The sequence below is a fragment of the Electrona antarctica genome (genome assembly GCF_951216825.1).
Source record: "Electrona antarctica genome assembly, chromosome: 18".
NCBI lineage: Eukaryota > Metazoa > Chordata > Actinopteri > Myctophiformes > Myctophidae > Electrona > Electrona antarctica.
In genome coordinates, this window is record NC_136799.1 from 37,516,584 (window position 1) to 37,536,498 (window position 19,915).

General features: G+C 45.3%; 1 protein-coding gene across 1 annotated transcript in view; it reads right to left on the reverse strand.

Annotated features, from left to right (window-relative positions):
• Window positions 1-753: 753 nt before the first annotated feature.
• The window catches only part of LOC306942166 (uncharacterized protein), a 129,017-nt gene continuing 109,855 nt past the window's right edge, over window positions 754-19,915 (reverse strand). Inside the window, exon 6 of the mRNA XM_079527915.1 lies at window positions 754-857. The gene's annotated coding sequence lies outside the window, so the exon portion shown is untranslated. The remainder of the gene's footprint in view (window positions 858-19,915) is intronic.

Sequence of the window (19,915 nt, forward strand, 5' to 3'; positions counted from 1 at the left end):
ATTATCAGGGATCTGCAAGAGCTTTTAACCACTTAGTGTAAACCCTGTATACTTAGTTGACCGGAGTCTCCCAGGGGTCTATACCAGGCCTCCTCCTTTTTCCCCCTCTACATTAAATATAGCCAGAAATTGCATGTGTACAAGCTTCTACAGTTGGAGGCCATCGATATTGTCCTTTTCTTTTTGCTGAGGTTTGCGTGATCTGCGCAAAAGGACAGTTAACCCATTTTGGGGCGGGAACCCCTTTTGGTGTTTTAAACATTGTTATAATTTAGCTATTGAAAAATAGCAGATCTACAAGCTCATAGCGCGCCACCGAGTGGCGCGCTACGAGCTTGTAGGTCTGCTATTTTTGAAAAATCGTGAAAATATTTATTTCAGAAAACTGGAGGATTTAGAAGGATTTTTTAAAATTTTGAGGTCAGGCCTAAATGGGTCAAATGATAAGGGACAATATCGGTGGCACCCAACTGTACATCAAATATAGCCAGAAATTGCATGTGTACAAGCTTCTAGATCTTCTATTTTCACCGACTGTTCATCGCAGAACTGGAACACTAGGGTTGAAGTCATCACGGCAATGACGGAGACACGCCCATATAAACATTGAAGGTAACCATAATCACAAAGAACGTTATTGCAACGTTACATTTTTCATCTAACCTCCAGGAGTTATTAGCTTGCCTTGCATCAAGACAACGATGAGAAAAGGTGTGTGTGACAACAACAGACAGCAACGATTATCCTGTAGTATAGCTCCGGTGGCAACAGCATTGTCATTGGCTTGTGCTTGCATTGCAGAATGTTGGTGATCAAACAAACAAGCTCTCACACAGACGCCCGGGATTCCAGGAACCCTGAGATGAGGAGAGGAGAGGCATATACATTAGTTTCTGTTGCATCAGAAAACTGTTTCCAGGAGCTCAGAGTGATCTGTACGTGCGCACGCACGCACGCACGCACGCACGCACGCACGCACGCACGCACGCACGCACGCACGCACGCACACACACACACACACACACACACACAGGGGGGGTGCACAGTCACATGTGTACGCACACACGCGCTCACACATATATGGTGGCACAATCACGTGCTCCGAGTGATGTGCACGCACACGCACACATACGTGTGCACGTGCACACACATGGCGGCACAATCACATGCTCCACTTCCTCAGTAACTGATCTTCCCTCTTGATATCTCATTCTCTCAGTCATACAGTAGTTGTACACGCGTGTGCACACACACACACACATGCACATGCAGCTTCTCTCTGAAACAATCATGCGTGTGTGAATCCTGCCTGGAAACTGGAAAGGGTTTTTTTTTCTTTTTTAATTTCCATCATGTGTTTCAGTAGAACACATATGTAGCATGGCAACAACTGCGTCCGGGCGGCTGGCCAGTCAGAGGAGACATGTGTGGCACACTGACCCAATGGAGAAGCCCCTGTGACCTGGCAACAAAAGAGGGCTTGATGCCCTGCCCTGAGGGACTCCCCTTGTCGCCTTGACTCCGTGTCACACGCAGCAAAATCCTCAGCGTTTGTTTGACCCCGAGATGGTACAAATGTGACCCTAATACCAAGGTTGTTACTGTGTGGGATCCGAGGAAACAGCCGTGGGGTACTAAGGAAGCACACATCTCTGACACATGTGAATCACATTACTAATTCACTTTGCTGTGCATTTTATAATGCATTTATTCGTGTACTGTTTGGGAGAAATTTCTCCAAGTCCCACGTGACGCAAACTCAAAGAAATAGCCGTTTGCTCTAAACAGGCATCTGTGCGGTTGACACAGTTAAGCAAACAAACTGTCAACAACATTAGATCAGCCTCGGAGAAGAATGGGACCTGACAACATCTGAAGCTATGAGGCTATAAGTGTGCGTGTACGCGAACGCAAGCATGCACACACACACACACACACACACACACATACATACTGTATTTACACAGGCTGTCTGTGTAAGCCATCCACAGGATTAGCCTCAGGTCAGTTATCATGTCATCAAATGTATGCTTGTTTTCTTTTCTAAGTCAGATGACCTGGAGTCTGAAGATCTGAAGATGTTGTTTTTATTGCTTTACTTCAGATTTCTTTCACATTTTCAAGCAATAAACAATAGTTTCTACAAAAGTATGATTTGCCTTAGTATTGAGGGAATTTAACTTGTGTGTACTGGATATGAAAATGATAACAATAGATGATAAACACATCACCACTGAAGACGCCCTGAGGGCGAGAAGCAACCGTGCACGGATCCGCCTGGGTGACAGCAGACTGCTGGGCGAGCGCTGGCGCTTTGGCATGGGGGGTCAGATCAACATATGGAATGCATTCTGTACTGGCCATATATGGAGCGTGTCTTGAGTGTACAGGGTTTGATGAGGTCAGATCAACATATGGAATGTCAGAACAGGTCAGCTCCATATATGGAGATCTAAGGGTGGCAGCGGGGGCAGTGTCTTGAGTCAGTGTACAGGGTTTGATGAGGTCTCACCATATGGTGGCGTGACGTGTCATAAGGAGTGAGGGACTGACGGCCATATATTACCATATATGGCCGTCAGTCCCTCACTCCTTATGCATGACTGACGGAGCGACGAAATCACAGGTTTTCATAGTAATCTCAAATCTCAAAATCATATCAAGTACAGTAAAACAAAATACAATGCAATCCAAAAGGGGCCCATTCTACTAGAAGACAGACACTATAATGTATGTAATGTTTGGTATAGCATTAAGGAAAGCATGAGCACTGCTGTGGTTTGTTTGTTTTTCACTGATTTGCTGTCACTTACCTTAAGTCACCCAGTGTAGTTCTCAAGACAAGGAGACAGTTTGTCAGTTTTCCTCTCAGTCTGTCTGTCACCCCCCCTATGCAGGTCCTCTCAGGTGAAAACCAGCAGTGAATAATGCAGGAGGCATCATGATGGATGGAGAGGTGGACGGTGATTTGTGTCTGACGGTGACCTCCAGACTCTTTCAGAAATGGGAAATTGAGCTAAGGGCACCATAGTTATTATTAAGCAACGACACCTGATCTGGTTCTGGTAACTGAGAGTGTGGACGCAAAGGGCCACCTTTTCACTTCTGTCTGGTAAACATACATCACTGATCTGGGTGCACATTACTTTGGTATAATTGACCTCTCAATACAAAGGCTTTTGTTGCATGTCTTCAGTCAATGTTCATAGTTTGAACCCAGTACTCGCAAGAGTAAAGTAGTAAATTATTCCAGTGACCCACACAAAATCCCTATGTATTTGTATAGCAAAAGCCAACCATTTACTTTACACATGATGGCAAAAATGGTTTAAATTTATAAACCCAGATTTTATGTTCTGGGATTACCGCAATTTAGCCGGTGAGCTCATCGTCTCAGACGCTTACCGAAAGGAACAACCCCCTTCCTACTGTAAGTGTTCACTATTATCTGATGATGACTGAAGAATCAGAGGCTGCAATGTTACCGTAAACCATTTCCCCAATGTATGTCAGTTATGGAAATGATCTGAGTGACTTTAAGCTGCGTGAAAATCCAATTGTCTAGTGCCGATGGCAGAATGCGTGCGTGCATGCTGTTTAATGAAGACTTTAAGGATTTATTCATGTTTGTTATGGGTGTTTTAATTGAGATAGTTTTTGCATTCGGCTTGTCGTCATCTATTCATTCTTTGAAATCCAGTTAGGTGACAATCAATCACGTGGCTTTAAGCACAACAATGACGGCATGCCAATTTTGTACTGTAGTAGCACATTTCAACAAGGCTATCCAAGTGCTTTAGACAAAACAGAGCATTAAGACACATTATAAAAGGACATAATAGTCAAGAGAACAAAAAATAATAAGCTCAAATAAATAAGAATAAATACAGTGCAGCACAATCAATTAGCCAAAAGCCTCAATGGCAAACATAAAGGTCTTCATGTGGCAGACCTGATGCTGTTTTGTTACATGTTTAGTTTTTACCCTGGGTTCAGAAACCAGACCTGTCCCAGATGACCTGAGAGGTCTGGATGGTTCATACGATTAGATAGCAGAAGATCAGAAATGTATTTTGGCCATATAAACCCTCCGATGCTTTCTAAGTATTTTTGAAGTAATCTATTTGACAGACAGGGAGACAGTGTTAACATTTTAGAACTGGTGTGATATGATCCACTTTCTCCGTCTTAGTGTGGACTCAAGCTGCAGCATTATGAACAGAGCTGAAAGCGCCACATGAGCCGCCATGTTTGAACACATCACTTGGTTCCTTATTTCAGATGTTGTTATGGAACACTTCTCCGGTGGGCAAAGAGAAACAACACGATCTGACATCTTGTGGCATGTCTCACCGTTCCACACATGCACACTGACCTCTCACTCACACTCTCTCACACACACACACACACACACACACACACACACACACACACACACACACACACACACACACACAGGCTGAACTGTACTGCGTCTGCGGGCGGCGGCTGCCCCCGTACAGCATGAAATCTCTGCATGACACACTGAAACTAGGACAGCAGCAAGTCCAGCAACACTCAGAATTCAGGTGGTGCTTTCATGCGAAGTGAGCAGAATCAATTGAAGCAGCGTGGCGAGGCAGACAGTTCAATGAGGGGCTACTTGATAATTTGGGCCAACCGGCTACCTGCCGGGCGGAGTGCTCTTAAAGGACTGCAGGCATCATTTAATGAGATCGACTCGTGGGGTGTGGAGATGTTTTTTGCCCTTTTGCTTCTGAGGGCTTTAGCATGCGAGTGTGGCAAAGGCAATAATACACACACACACACACACACACACACACACACACACACACACACACACACACACACACACACACACACACACACACACACACACACACACACACACACACACACACACACACACACACACACACACACACACACACACACACACACACACACACACACACACACACACACGGTGGATAACAGTGGATAACTGTGTGGGAGAGCTGACCGGTCACCCAGCCTTCACAAAGACACCCTATTTGATCTACCGCACACATTAAAGAGACGGCACCTCAAAGCGGGCATGTCCAAACAGCTGTGGACATGACTCTCTCTCTCTCTCTTTTCCTCCTTCTCTCTCTCCCTCTCTCTCTCTCTCTCTCTCTCTCTGAAGTGAGAGAAGACAGCGCAGCAGCGGAGGAGAGGATGAGCAGCATGGAGGCCTCTCTCTGTGAATGAGTCAATCTCACACCGGGGTTGTGACAATACAAAGAGGCCTCAAACCCAAACACAGAGCTTCCAGCACACATAAAGGGCTTTCCCCCACCATTAAAAGCATTCACACTGGCCCTCCAATGCTTTGAAACACTGATATTGTCTTCAACTTGGGTTTTCACCAAACTTTCGGCATGAAAATCCCCCCCCAGAGGAGTTTTGTGGAAATAAAGATCAAATAAGTGTAACAAAGGGCCTTAATATTTAATCACTGCTGGCCGCGAAGTAGAAAGTTAGATATGGTCGCTTGCAATCAACTGTGCAGCTTTAAGATAGAACAGCAGCAGACTGCGTAATCGTATCAGGGTTTGTTTATTTGGGACTTAATTAACTGTGGTCGGCTTAAAGGAGGTCTGCTGCATGGAGGTCCAGCTGAGAGGCCTGGCGGCGCTGGGTGGAAAAGCACCATTGATGGCATCTCTCATCAGCTACTAATTATGCCGCCTGTGGGCTCCACTGGATCCGGTTTCAGCTTTGGGCCTCAGCCACCAAACACTTAGCATTCATATTTAATCACACCTTATTATCCGCCAAACAATGTAGGAAGCAGACAGGGACCTTACCTGATACGCCAGACAGACACGGTCAACACACGCACAAAAGAGAAATCACGCGCGCAGCATCACCTGCAAACTCGAAACGGCATCGACACCATAAGCCCAGCCAGCGACGGGTGTCAGAGAGAGAGAGAGACAAAGACAGACAGAGAGAGAGTGAGACAGACAGACAGACAGACAGAGAGAGAGAGAGAGAGAGAGAGAGAGAGAGAGAGAGAGAGTTTCACAAGTCTCGCCTGAAGTGACTCAACTCTTTGATGTGAGGAGGTGGCCCCAAAGTTTTGTGCCTTCTCAGCAAGTTGGTTCTTTCAAGCCCCAATCCTTTGGTTTGAGCATTTTCTGGTTCAAAGAGCAGCACAAGCAAAGGGATGTTAATCCTTTATCCACACAACAACTGCAGGTTTGTTGCCGGGTTATCAGCTTAGAGTCATCATGATGTCACAGTCCCTCCAGTCTAAGTAGTTTGATGTTGGACATCAAATATGACTTTGGTCTGTCCATGCAGGCCACCTGTCCTTGTTATTGCCATGCTGGACTATAAGAGAATACACTTGGACATGCACTTTACTACAGCTGGAACCGGTTCTTATAACCCCACTGATTAAGTCACAGCGGGACTGTGTGCACGCAGCATGCCAATAAGGATGAAATGCTAGAATTATTCCAAGGACATCAAAGGCATCACCAATTTACAATTTCAATTAAGGGATTTAGCTCTTATCTAGAGTAAATGTCATGAACCCGAGTAAACAAACAACAGGGTAAATAAGTCATAAGTAAGAGTGCAAAGAAAACAAGGTGGTGCTTCAAAGAAAGCAGGTTACCACTTACCAGCATGTAAGTAACCAACCATAACCAACCATGTTTTAGATATCTATTTGATTTAATACATGTTAAAGTCCAGGTGACACACCATTTCGAGGGTATCTAATTTCCGTATTGTGATGTATTTCTGAGTGATAAGCAGGTACGTGGGGCATGATGTTGAGAGGTATTTGATTTGAATGTTAAAAAGTGTGTCTCATAACAAAAATGGAGAATTACAGTTAAAAGACTGATTGATGGTCATATTATTGGTTGAAATTAGCACATACTGTATATTTAGTTTTACAATATAAGAATGAATTCTATTTTTTGTGGGGACTAAAATATAGTACATAGTAGTAAGTATATATATTCTCTATAAATACTTTGTGATGATAAAAAGACCTTTAGAGCATCAACCATTATTTAAAAGAGTGTTCACAGAAGCTGTGCGTGTTCCAATTAGAAGCGAGGCCACATACAGGTACAGGCACAGTTTGATATAGTGTATTAAAAAAGATAATAACTTCAGATTTCTTCAAAGACACCTAATGACTGAACCGTTCGTGGGGCTTGCCCAGACGTTCTGCTGTGGAGCGAATTAAAACATAATTAGAAAAATATCAGTGTTTGTACATGGGGTGGTCAACAGACTATACTGGAGTGAGACTTAGCAGGCCTGAGAAGAACTCTCTGCCAGAACATGGTAGACATGCTTCAGCAAGTCCTTTCAAGATCCAATCCCGGCAATTTGTAGTTACACCATCCCAGATAATTATCCAGTGTTTGTCGGTCCGGTTCTAGGACTGCAGCCAGACTGAAACCCGAGGCGACCCTCCTGAATGATGCAGGAGCTATTAAACAAACAAAAATATCACCTTTCTTCAAGCTGTGAATCAACACTTAAGCTGATTTTGTGCCTTTGTGCTTTTATGAAACACATCGTGTGGATGTAGTTTACCATAGAGTTTTCGATTTATGCAGAAAATAAGGCCTGTGGTTAGCATAAGAGTTCCAGCTTTTGTTCCATGACATAAATTATACCCCTTAATATCTCAACCGTGAATTTAAACATATCCATTTCCTGTGTGGTTCCAAAATAATAAAAAAGTGCCCAGATTTATGAAGATTAACGTGAGTTAAGTAGGTTGGAGTGTCTTATTGTCTGAAGCAGCTGGGCAACCATCTATTTTACTGTACAATGACTAGACCCCTGGCAGATGGATTGCTGAGGTGAAGCACTACACCTGTACCAGATCACAGGACTTACCGCACAACGTATTTACACAAGATGTTCTATTCACACACTGAGTTGGCGGTGCCTGGCTGGGATCGGAACCCAGAACCATGCGATTCAAAGCGGGTGAGTGCTCTATCAACGCAAACTACCTGGACACTGAAAATCAAGATGATATATTTTTTTCTCTCTCTGGTTTTCTCTCTCTGATTTTTGTAACCCTTTTTTCCCACTCAGTGTCAATTGTCTACTGTAAACCTGGGCACTACACTCCCTCTGCCAACTCGGGGAGAGCAACGTACAGACCTCATGCTTCCTTCATTGCACGAGGAGTCCAAGCCGCTTCTTTTCACCTGACAGGGGGGAGATTCCCTGGTTGGACGTAGCGCATGGAAGGAACACGTTATTCCAACTAGTTCCTTTCCCCTCAATCAGGCACCCTAGCTGGCCAGGGGGAGGCAGTATAGAGACCAGGATTACTGCATGTTTTTTTGTGAGGGTAACTAAACTACCCTAGGGGACACGGGGAGAACATGCAAACTCCACACAGAAAGGCCCTTTCGCCAACCCAGGCACTGATGACGCGGAGGAGAGAACACGCCCACAGCGTCCCCAGCGGGAATCGAACCCAGGACCTTCTAGCTGTGAGGCAACAGCACTACCGACTGCGTCACTGTGTCCAATGACGTGGACCAAATCTGACATTGTAAAAGTGTACACTTAAACTTTTACAGTGTAGCCACCTAAACTACTACTAACTAATTGGTACTAACTAATTGGCGAGGAAAGTGCTGTTGATATTACAGAGATACATTGTCTCGATTGGCAGAATGTTGGTGTGGAAAGTTCCTCTGGTCACACATGTGATTGACGCTCTGATCAAATAGCCACGCCAAGTCCGGGAATCCAATGACCACAACTTTGTGCAATCGGTACGGGGTTCACCCTAGTTGGTTGTGAGCCCAAACAGAGTAGCAGAAGTGTAAACAAAACATTTAAGAGTCATTTGACCCGGTGAGGGGACAAGTAATCAGAGAGTGACCTCAGACACCGCCATCTCCTATTTCTCGTCACAGACAGGAGGCCAACAGAGAAAGTCATCAACACTTGCGTGCGCCCTGCCCATCAACACGCCCATACTACTCCTCAACACGCACATACACCTAACTATAAAGGTGAAACACGCAAGTACACCTACTATATTCATGAACATGCATGTAAACCTACCCAATAACACCTCGGCAAGGCACGTTTATTTGTATAGAACATTTCAACAATGTGCTATACATAAAACATTAACCGAAGGAAACACGTTATAAAAGGACAAAGGACATACACCTACCCATCATCAACAGGCATAAAAACATGTATCCCTTGACTCTCATAGTCACGATTATGGCTGGGGTATTGCCTACAAACTTACGTTACGTCACCATACAGAGGCCACTACTTTTTGCAGAGTCCTGGAGCAACGATTGCCGATGTATTGACAAATATATTGTGTTTCCAGCACGCACGCACGCACGCACGCACGCACGCACGCACGCACGCACGCACGCACGCACGCACGCACGCACGCACGCACGCACGCACGCACGCACGCACGCACGCACGCACGCACGCACGCACGCACGCACGCACGCACGCACGCACGCACGCACGCACGCACGCACGCACGCACGCACGCACGCACGCACGCACGCACGCACGCACGCACGCACGCACGCACGCACGCACGCACGCACGCACACACACACACACACACACACACACACACACACACACACACACACACACACACACACACACACACACACACACACACACACACACACACACACACACACACACACACACACACACACACACACACACACACACCTCTTTCATCCTATTCCAATGAGGTTTTTATACCCATTTATTTTCAACAGCATCATCTCTGACATTCAAAAATAAGAATGACATTATCATTACTATTATTATTATTACAGTATGTTCAATATACAAATGACCCGGTAAGCTACTGTAATCGAATATGCCGAAGAGGTGTCACACAAGGTATAACTCCTGAATTATTCACTCAAGAGAAGCAGCCTGATAGAAAATCAATCATTGAATCTTGATCTGTTACACAGCCCGCTGAAATATTAGCTGTGGAGAAACATCATATATCAGCCCATGAATGCATCGTCTTAATGTACATGCCATTAAACATTTACACTCCAGTCAGGAGTATCCGAAAGTGTGTCAACTTGCAACATAATGTGTGTCAACTTGCGACGTGTGTGAGTGAGTGAGTGAGTGAGTGAGTGAGTGTGAGAGAGAGAGAGAGAGAGAGAGAGAGAGAGAGAGAGAGAGAGAGAGAGAGAGAGAGAGAGACACACACAGACAGAGAGAGAGAGAGGAAGGGTCAGTCCGTCCACTGTCTGTCCTGGGTCTGGAGGTTGGAAGTCCTGTCATCATCGGAGCGGTCAGCAGACAGGAGGGGTCACATCGGTGGAATGACCTCCAGGCGGGCAGAGTTACGTGAACCCCCTCGTGGACCTTGATGAAGTCAGATTCCCTAATCCATGGAAAAGTTAAGTGCCTGTCAGTCAGTCAGTCTGCATAAGTCATCAACAACAGCAGCGAGGGACAGCGGTGGAAAAAAAGTACTCAAATGTTTTACTAAAAGTGTCAATATTGCAATGTAGAAATACTCCGTTACAAGTAAAAGTCCGGAATTCAAATTTTACCTGAGTAAAAGTACAAATTGGTATCAAAATCCAAAAGTAGAAAGCAGTCATTAGGCAGATTGTCCTGTTTCAAGTTTTCAAATGTATACAAATCTTTTGAAAATAGCCGTTCTACAAGCTCACAATGTGCTCACAATGTGTCACAATGCGATGCATTTCAAAAGATTTTTATCTTGAAATGTACGCCTATATGGCTGAAGTGGTTTAGTAACTAAAGTTTTCAAATAATTGTATCGGAGTAAAAGTGTAATATTTGCCTCTGAGATGGTGTAGTGGAGTAGAAGTAAAAGTACTGAAATACTCCAGTAAAGTAAAACTACCTTACAATTGTGCTTAAACACAGTACTTGAGTAAATGTACTTATATAGCTACGTTACACCACTGGCAAGGGAGAATTCCACCAGGCCGCGGCCCACAATGTACGTACAGTGACCCACTTATGGGATATTGATGATGGAAACGATGCTGCAGCTTTCTGCATTACTGCTAATGGCCCCCTTAAGTGTCGGCGGCAGAAAGTGGACTATGTATGCACATGTGGCTACGCGGATATCATTATGTTTTCAGATATAGTAAATAGGTCATGCTCATTAAGACAGCTCTTTGTTTCGCTTTGTTCTAAGTGCTTCTGATGATTGGTCCGCGAGTGTCAAATTACAATCAATGCCTCTGGCCCTCAAGTCAACAACCGCCCAAGAGGGTTTATGGTGTATAAGGGAGGGTGTCCGCCGGTAGAATAAGCTGTGCGTGCCAGTGCCGATGAGATTATGTTAATCTCCTGAAATTAATAACTTTCTCACGTGTTGCGGGGTGCACTCAAACTGCTATTCACACTTGTGTTGCTTTAACTTTAATCCGACTGCTCACGTGTGTCAACGAACGTACAATACGTCTGGCTGTCTGGGTGTCGTTAGCGAGTTGTGTGTTGTGCTATAGAGCGTCACAGTCCCGCCCCCTACCATGGCCCAGGAAATGAATCCCAATGCATTTTTCCCATAGACATTTAAAAAAGTATTTATTTAAAGACGGTTACGCCGCGGACAAAGCCAACTTGAGTCGTGACAACTCATGACAACACAAACAATATTTTGGACCAAACAAATAATTACAAAGAAGAAAAACAACAAAAAAAAGTGTTGTAACCTGCCGTTTTTTTCTTCTTTCTAATTATTTGTTCGGCCCAAAAAATTGTTTGTTGTCATGATTTGTCACGACTCGAGTTGGCTTTGTCCGCGGCGTAAACGTCTTTAAATAAATACTTTCTGAAATGTCTATGAGGAAAATGAACGGAGAATCATTTCCTGGGCCATAGTAGGGGGCGGGACTGCGACGCTCTATGATTACAGTGAATAACATAACAGTATCCTCTGTGCACGTGACGGTCCTCACTGTTTCAAACCACCAGCGCTGGTCAAACAGGAAAAACGACATTAACCTCCCTTTAACATCCAGTAATCCACAATGTTTACATTCCGTACTGTACGCTGCTGTTTGTCAGTCTGACGATAAGCATCTCCAGTGGACCATAATGAGTGCTATGAATGAGATCATCCTCCGCCGTGATGCGCAGTGGGAGCATGTGACCTGACAGATGATGGAGGAGAGACATGCGACGTCCGCCCACGACAGTATAATGGCTTATTTTTGGTGAATCCCCTCACCCGCCCACGCCTTTGGCAAGATGCCTTCCGGTTGAACTCACCCTCCCCCCCTGTTTTCATATTATGTCATTTCCTCGGGCCCCTTTTGTTTTTCTTTGCACAATTTTAACCCAGATAAGCAGCACTCGAGCGCAGCATGCAGACACCAAAGAAGGGACGGGGGGGGATTTGAAGGAGACGGACAGACAGGGCAGAATCTGCTCAACCACATTCCTGGAGGATGAGGTGGCCGGCCGCTGACCGCCCCTGGAGGAATGCCTTTGATAGTGCTCACTATATCTCCTCGCCGATCAATACGCATAACGCCATGATGCTGATAAAAGAATGCTTCTCACTTCAAAGCGCAATGCCAGCCGCGATGAGGGGCCTCGTTAATAAAATGTCAATTATTAATCACGAGAGGGCAAGGGGTCCCCTTTGAAGTGGGAGAGAAATTAGAAAAAGAAAATTAAACACAGTCTGTTATCTACAAAACAATTACATCTTGGAGGTATTAAAACAGGATTATTTCTTTTAATATTCTTTCTAAAATAAACAATAAGGCACTGTCTCGTTCAAACATATGCGAAGACCCCCAGTATGCCACACTATATACACTGTACAATCCTCAGTGATAATTTGAACCGTTCGTAACTCTGAGAGTGTACAAATGGATCCGAATGGACCCTTATGGGTCCATTAGTTTCCACTCGTACACTCTGAGTTAGATGAACTGTGAGGTTACTGTGTAGGATGCTCTCTCTATAGGCTGTTTTGAATGGATGCATTCATGCATCAACAATAACCCAGTGAAAAGGTCATGTGCACGGCGCTGCTGCAACCTTCATGCAACATTGTTACACAGCTGCTTTGGGGGGTGCTGATCCCGTGACCCTCACCCCTGCATAACCCCGACATCTGTCCCAGGATCCATAAGCCACACGCCTTCCCATGCTACACCTGAACTGACACCCCTGCTCTCTCTCTGCATGGTTTTTCAATCAATATAGTTTCACCTCAGAAAGCCGTGGCTTCATTCTTTGATGTTTTCACCTTGTGTTGAGTCAGGTGCAGGCCAACAAAGTTGTTTGGTTTACAGCTGGGGCTCAGTCTTTTTAAATGCATGTCTTTTCGATTGATCTCGTCAAATCCTATGATTTATTGATCAGAGTGCCTGTGATAATCAAGCAGAAAGAAGAGAAGGTCAGGCGGAGTGGATTTATATGGGACCTTTCCAAGTGCACTGCTTCTCTCTGTGGAAAGGTATAGCTTCCTTAAATATTCATGGATAAAGACTTCTCGCAACATATGGACGGACATGCATATTTGATGTCGGCATGCAGTCCCATTAGACAGACCACGGTATATCGTGCCAACAGGCTTTTCACAACCAAAACATATTCTGAATCCACCGTCCTCTCTTGCCCTTTGGTTGTTTGCCCATAGGCAGCTTGCCTCCCTGCTGTAGTGAGGAACAACAGGACCTGCTAATGAACCCGTGTGAGTGTTTCTGGGTAATTCTTTCCACAGAGTTTCACATGAAAGCAGCTTTATCGATTCTGTCTCTCCATACTCCCCTCCTCCGGCTCTTTACCCCCTGCCTTCCTCTGCGCGAGGAAGATGAAGGTCCACATTTGTTTACTTTCATTCCAACTTTCCAGAGAGATATGAGTCTCACACGCGTTCTTGTTTTGCTCGCTCCTTCACTTTGTCCCTTTGGTGAAGATTGCCTAACTTCACAGTACTTATACAGTATACTGTATACATGTATGTAGAGCTATATGGTTTCAAGAATACATAGATTTATAGCTGATAATCTCCGACAGAGTCAGAATGTATTCACAAACCCAATGGAATAAAGCCAGGAGGCATACATTCTCATTCATCATTTTTAAACATTTTGAATTGTTTTGCCGATAATGACGTGTCCAAAATAGGGACGCCCAGGGTTAATGTGTGTAATTATCCGGGTTTCACAGGAAAGTGTGTCTCATTTGAAACAATACGTTTGGGAATGTCCAGAACAGTATACATCGTAAAGTGGTGGCAGCGGGGGGGCTCGGGGGGCTCTCAGCAGGGGGGTGGGGAGGTGGTATGGGACATTTTTCTTCTGAGTGGCTGTTTAATCTGTCCCTTTCACAGGCTAATGTGCTGACTCTGGGATTGTCCGGGGCCCCGGCGGGAGGCCCCTGGACACCTGCAGCGGAGCACAGCCCAGGAATGATGACCGTCCCTCTGGACAAAGGGGACCTCTTTAAAGTCCAACTGTGAGGCTTTATTGACGTCCCTGTCACCAGCACAGTGGCCTCGACAGGCCTGTTGTAGTGATCCCTTCCACCCTGACCCCCAGTAATGGTCACCGGTGACCTCCACACCACAGGTGCAAAGAAGAAGCCGTAAAGAGGAACACTTTTAGATTTAGCTCCAATGTCCGGACTTTCTCTCGTCTCGTCCTCAGTCCAGAAAACATGTTGAAAAGACAAAGTGTCAATCAACACAAACTGTGTTGTCTTGTGGCCTTCATTAGCATTTTCTAATAGCAGACCTCTGCACTTAGAGATAGACAGATAGATAGACATCCTTTCAGGTGTCATAGCAGCACCCAAGTAGGCATGAAAGACAGCACAGATACAGGCAAGAGCAGAAAGGTGCGTGAATAAAGAAAATAAGAATAAACAAGTAATACGATAAATTGAGTAAAAAGTAGGCTATAACCTCTTCACGGTTGCACCTCCGCCAACCAGGTGCAGTTTATACCCGTGTCTGTCCAGACTCATGTATGTAGTGAAGACTTTGAAGGGGCGCTTGGGTCTTGCAAGGGGAAAGTATCTGTCCACCACCGTAGAGTGTAGGGGTTCTAACACACTACGCTACATTTGGTTTATGTATCTATTCTATACGAACACATTTGGCTGTGTTTGGGGGGGCACCCATGCAGAAAGGGGGATCTTTGTCGCTGTGTCAGTGACTCCTACGGTCTGGAATGATGCCTGTCAGCAGGTGGTGTTGAACAGGACGAGGAGCTCCCCTGGCAGGTGAACCAGGGGGGCCCTTGAGCAAGGCATTGAACCACTACCATGAAATGTTCTATGAGCAGGGCCTGGCTGTAAACAAGTATCTGATGCTTAGTCCAGTTACCCTGGGTAAATATAGTAACTTTGCTTAGCCAGACAGAGTAGGGTACAACAGAAGTGGCAACACAGAAATGTGCATGTGAGAAGGTTTAATTGGCATAACAACTAAATAGGGGGGACAATAAGATTAATTTGATGGGAATATTTATAATTAACCTAATTAATAAGGCTAATTAGAAAGGACTGTATATTTGAACTTTGATAGCAGCTGAATGTAAAAATACCACTGAAAGTAATCAGAGTACAAAAAAGTTCTCAGTAACAAAAACCCAGGCAGGGAGCCTGGGTTTTTGGTATCCTTGACCTTTGACCAGCTACTTCTATTCAGTTCATCCTTGAAGAGGATGTTTGTGACAAATATCAAGGTGTTCTTGAGATATAACATTCACAAGGTTGGGAAAGACACAAGGACACGAGGACAAGAACGGGCGGACGGATAGACGGGCGGATGGTAACTATGGTAGGACAACTCGAAAACATAATCAGTCCACAGACTCGAAAAACATAGCCAGACCACGGAATAAAGACAAAATAATGCATCACCAATAAAGTATTTTCAATTCAATTTAATTCACCTAATGCTTTCCCTATTTCTTTCTGGGAAATAATTTATCAGTGCTACTACTGTCATGTCATATGTTGAATTTGAGCAGTTAGCTATATATCGCGCTAGATATCATTCCTGTCATAGCATCTGTGTTACTCGGAGGTACAAGCATCATTCCTCTACTCCTCCTGGCTCACATTGACACCGTGCCAGGTAGGGATACCCATGCGAGCGCCAGACTGTCACACAAATCAAGCCGCTGGCACCGTCTGAGACAGGTAGCAGACAGCCAGCCAAGCCAATACCTCAACACAGGGGAATGATGTCACACCAACTCCTGCTTGACAGTGGTGGTACTTCCCTGTCAATGTAGGGGCCGCTATTAACGGAACCCTCTGAAAGAACCGGTCCGTTTGAAAGACTGCAACAAACCACAAAGTGCTCATATTCTAGGGTTTATATAAAAAAAAAGCACCACACCGCAGAAAAGTGTATCATTTCAATCAAATAGCTTTGAAGTATTTAGTCTGCCACGCATTTGTAACTGAACCCGTGACTGATGCTCAAACGATGAAACTCTCACTGTACGATGAAAGTGGATCCTTAGGCGTCGTCCAAAGTGAGATCATTCCTTTCATTACTTGCCCCTCTGACTCACCCAGCGGTTATGTTAAAGACGGAGGGGTAGGGGGGTGGTATGCGGTCATGCGCAAGTTGTAGAACAATATCATCGCCGGTGAAATTTGGGGAAAATATAATAGCCGGTACTAATGTCGCATGGCATGCCAAACTTTTTCTCTTCTGACTATTGCCCTGACACACACTGATTTCCTCGTACGACAAATTTAGCTATTTTCTAAAAATGCGTTAAACTTTTTAACCTTTTCACCTGTGTTCCTGCCCATGGCCAAAACACAGACACCAGGGTTAATGTGGTTAAACCACTACATTTTCACCTACACAGTAAGTGCTATAGATTTCAATGCACAAGCACGTTAACCTAATGACCCGCCCAGGGATCACCTTGTCATTAACCTATATACACACACACGATCTGTTGGTCCTAAAAAACCACCACACTCTCAGCAGGCCTCCTCATGATGACCCATCATCAGCGGGTCATCACCTCCACCGTCCACATTCCGTTCTCTTTATTCCTCGGTCCTTCTCACCCGCCTGTGACTCGGCCCCCGGTTCACACCTCTATTGTGATCCGGCCCAGAGGTCTGTAATCTGGTTCCTCCGTCGCTACCTCCCAGGCTTTCACACGTCGGTGTGACCTCCATCGGCCAGCACCCGAGAGGGGATTAACTGACCGGCAAGACCCCCCCCCCCCCCCCCCCCCCCCCCGACACACACACACACAAACACACACACACACACACACACACACACTCTCTACTGCTGCTTCTGCCGCGGGCTTATCAACTCCACACACTACTCCTATCCTCCACACCGCTCTGATGTCATCACCTCACTCCCCCCACCCTCCTTTAGCCCAGTCTGCCTCTTCTTTGTCCTGCAGTCTGAGGTCCGTGGTTAGGGTTTACTGAATCGGAGCCGCCGGCCTGCGAGACAGTACGCGTGTCACGTGGACCCCCCCCCCCCCCCACCCCCCTCCGGGCTTCAGACATTGATGTCATGGCGAGACGCCCCAGGGATGATGGGCTGTACAAACCCCGGTGATGTCATAGTATGGCGGACTGTCTGGCAAAGGGGTATGCGTGTGTGCGCGTGGCGAGGGGTTTCTGGTGTACGGTGTTGTTTAATAGGGATTAGGAATTAGGACGATGACGATGTGGGTTGTGCAGTGTGCTCTCGCTCGCATCTAGACGCGGTCGTCCCCGTGCATCTTCCATGATGCGGTCACACGGCTATCGCTGTATCAGTCACGGCAGAGCGGCGTTGGATTTCCTACAGGTGGCATTTCTCTGCGACCGACTGCAAAACAGTTGGCAAATATTTAGACACGTCGGTGTCGAAAAGTCGGGAAGTTGGCGTTTTCGTTGGCACATTGAAGGATGTGAATTGATGGCTCCCATAGCCCTCTCTCTCTCTCTTTCTCATTTTACGGCCCTATAGGCCAGATACGCACCTGATCCAGCCGCACGCGCGGTGAACTCGCATTCCGACACAGCCGTCTTTATTCTTTAGTCACGAGAACGGCATTGGATTTCGTAGAAGTGCCATTTTATCTGTGATCTAAAAGCTTAAAAGTGGCCGTGCAGTATATAGCTGCGATATAAGACATGTCATAAGTTCATGTGCACCATGCGTGCACACTGCACCCATCCTGAGGCGTGGTGTCATAATCAAGGTGATGCAAACGTCTCTCTCTCTGCAGGGTCACCTTGGAGGATGGTGAATGTAACCCTAGCATGGATAATGAATGCATTTCTTTCAACCACAAGGACTTTCCACAGCGGCTTGTTGTTCTGCCCTCCTGTTTATCTGTTTGTTATGTGGAGGTCTGGGAGACGGACAGCTGACCAGTGTAGGTTGCCACCCTGTGACCTCGTAAAAGAGAAGCAATGAAACATTAATGCGAGATATTTGACCGTCTGTCATTCGAAGCTCCCCAGACCATGAATTATATTTACTATAAATATTTTGTCCCTCTTTCACACCTCTTTATTTTTTTATTTTATTTTTTCTTTGGTCCTCTCTCTCTTCGCAGACCTGAGATGATTGCACAAGGAAGCAGTTGTGGTTGTAGAAAACCTATATGTTGCAACATATTGATTTAAATCTCCAATTTATATCGCATGCTACATAACAGTACATGCTGATCCGGTGTTACATATGTGCTCTCATACAGTATGTGTTACATATGAGAGCAATCAGAGAACTCACTGTCCAACCACATATGACTCGCTGTCCAACCACATAAATAGCAGATCTACAAGCTCATAGCGCGGCACAGAGTGCCGCACTACGAGCTTGTAGATCTGCTATTTATCGGTTGTGTGGACTGGGAGTCCTTCGTCAGTGACTATAGAGGCCTAGAGGAGCCCAGGTGATCTGATGGATTGATTGAGGTTATTCACAGTTTGTAGAATGGGTACATTTCAAACGAAAGCACACGTCAATACAAAAACTGCTATGAGGATGAAACCAGGAAAAGACTTGTTTACATTACATCAGGGTCCTCCATTTTCAATTCATCAGAACATTTAAAGACGTACAGATATACATACATATGAAAAAAGGAAATCATCATATACAGTTAAAGGACGACTTCAAGACTTTTCAACCTATCTTCATACAGTAGATCCTCACTAATAATCATGATAAAATGGCACACTTTTTTCTACTCAGTCTGTGTCTCATAGGAGGGCTGTGGGCAGTTCAGAAACCCGTTTTGCCTAACGACATCATCGTTAGCAAAACAAGATTTTGTTTTTACAAAAATGTTTAGATTTGTATTATCGTGAGAACGATGGCTTCCCTTTTCGCATTGCAACTTTGCAGGACTAGAAAGCCTGCAGTTTCTATCAGCTTGGATTCCCCATCGATGATGTCACTGGTGGATGGGTTTCTGAGCTGCCCACAGCCCTCCTATGAGACACAGACTGAGTAGAGAAAAAGTGTGCCATTTTATCATGATTATTAGTGAGGACCTATTATATGAAGATAGGTTGAAAAGTGGTGAAGTGGTCCTTTAAAGTAAAAAGGGAAAAACATGTTTTACAGGGGCCAGTTTGGAATTGCAGCCGTCCGTAGGTGCTCTCCCATAAGAATCCCGGCCTGTTATCATCTCTGCCTGCAGGCGGAGATCTTGCTTTCTATTTCATTTATTTATAATTGTCCCTCCAGGCTATGTACCCAAACTAGCCAATCACAAAAGGATATGGCATAAGCATCCCGCTCCAAGCTATGGACCGTAACTGGCCAATCGCAGACATGCATGGTGGCTGCTGTTGCTGCTATAGGTTAAAGTAGCACTTCCAGGTGGGAAACACCAACTCTCGCAGCACTGTTAAACTACGTTTT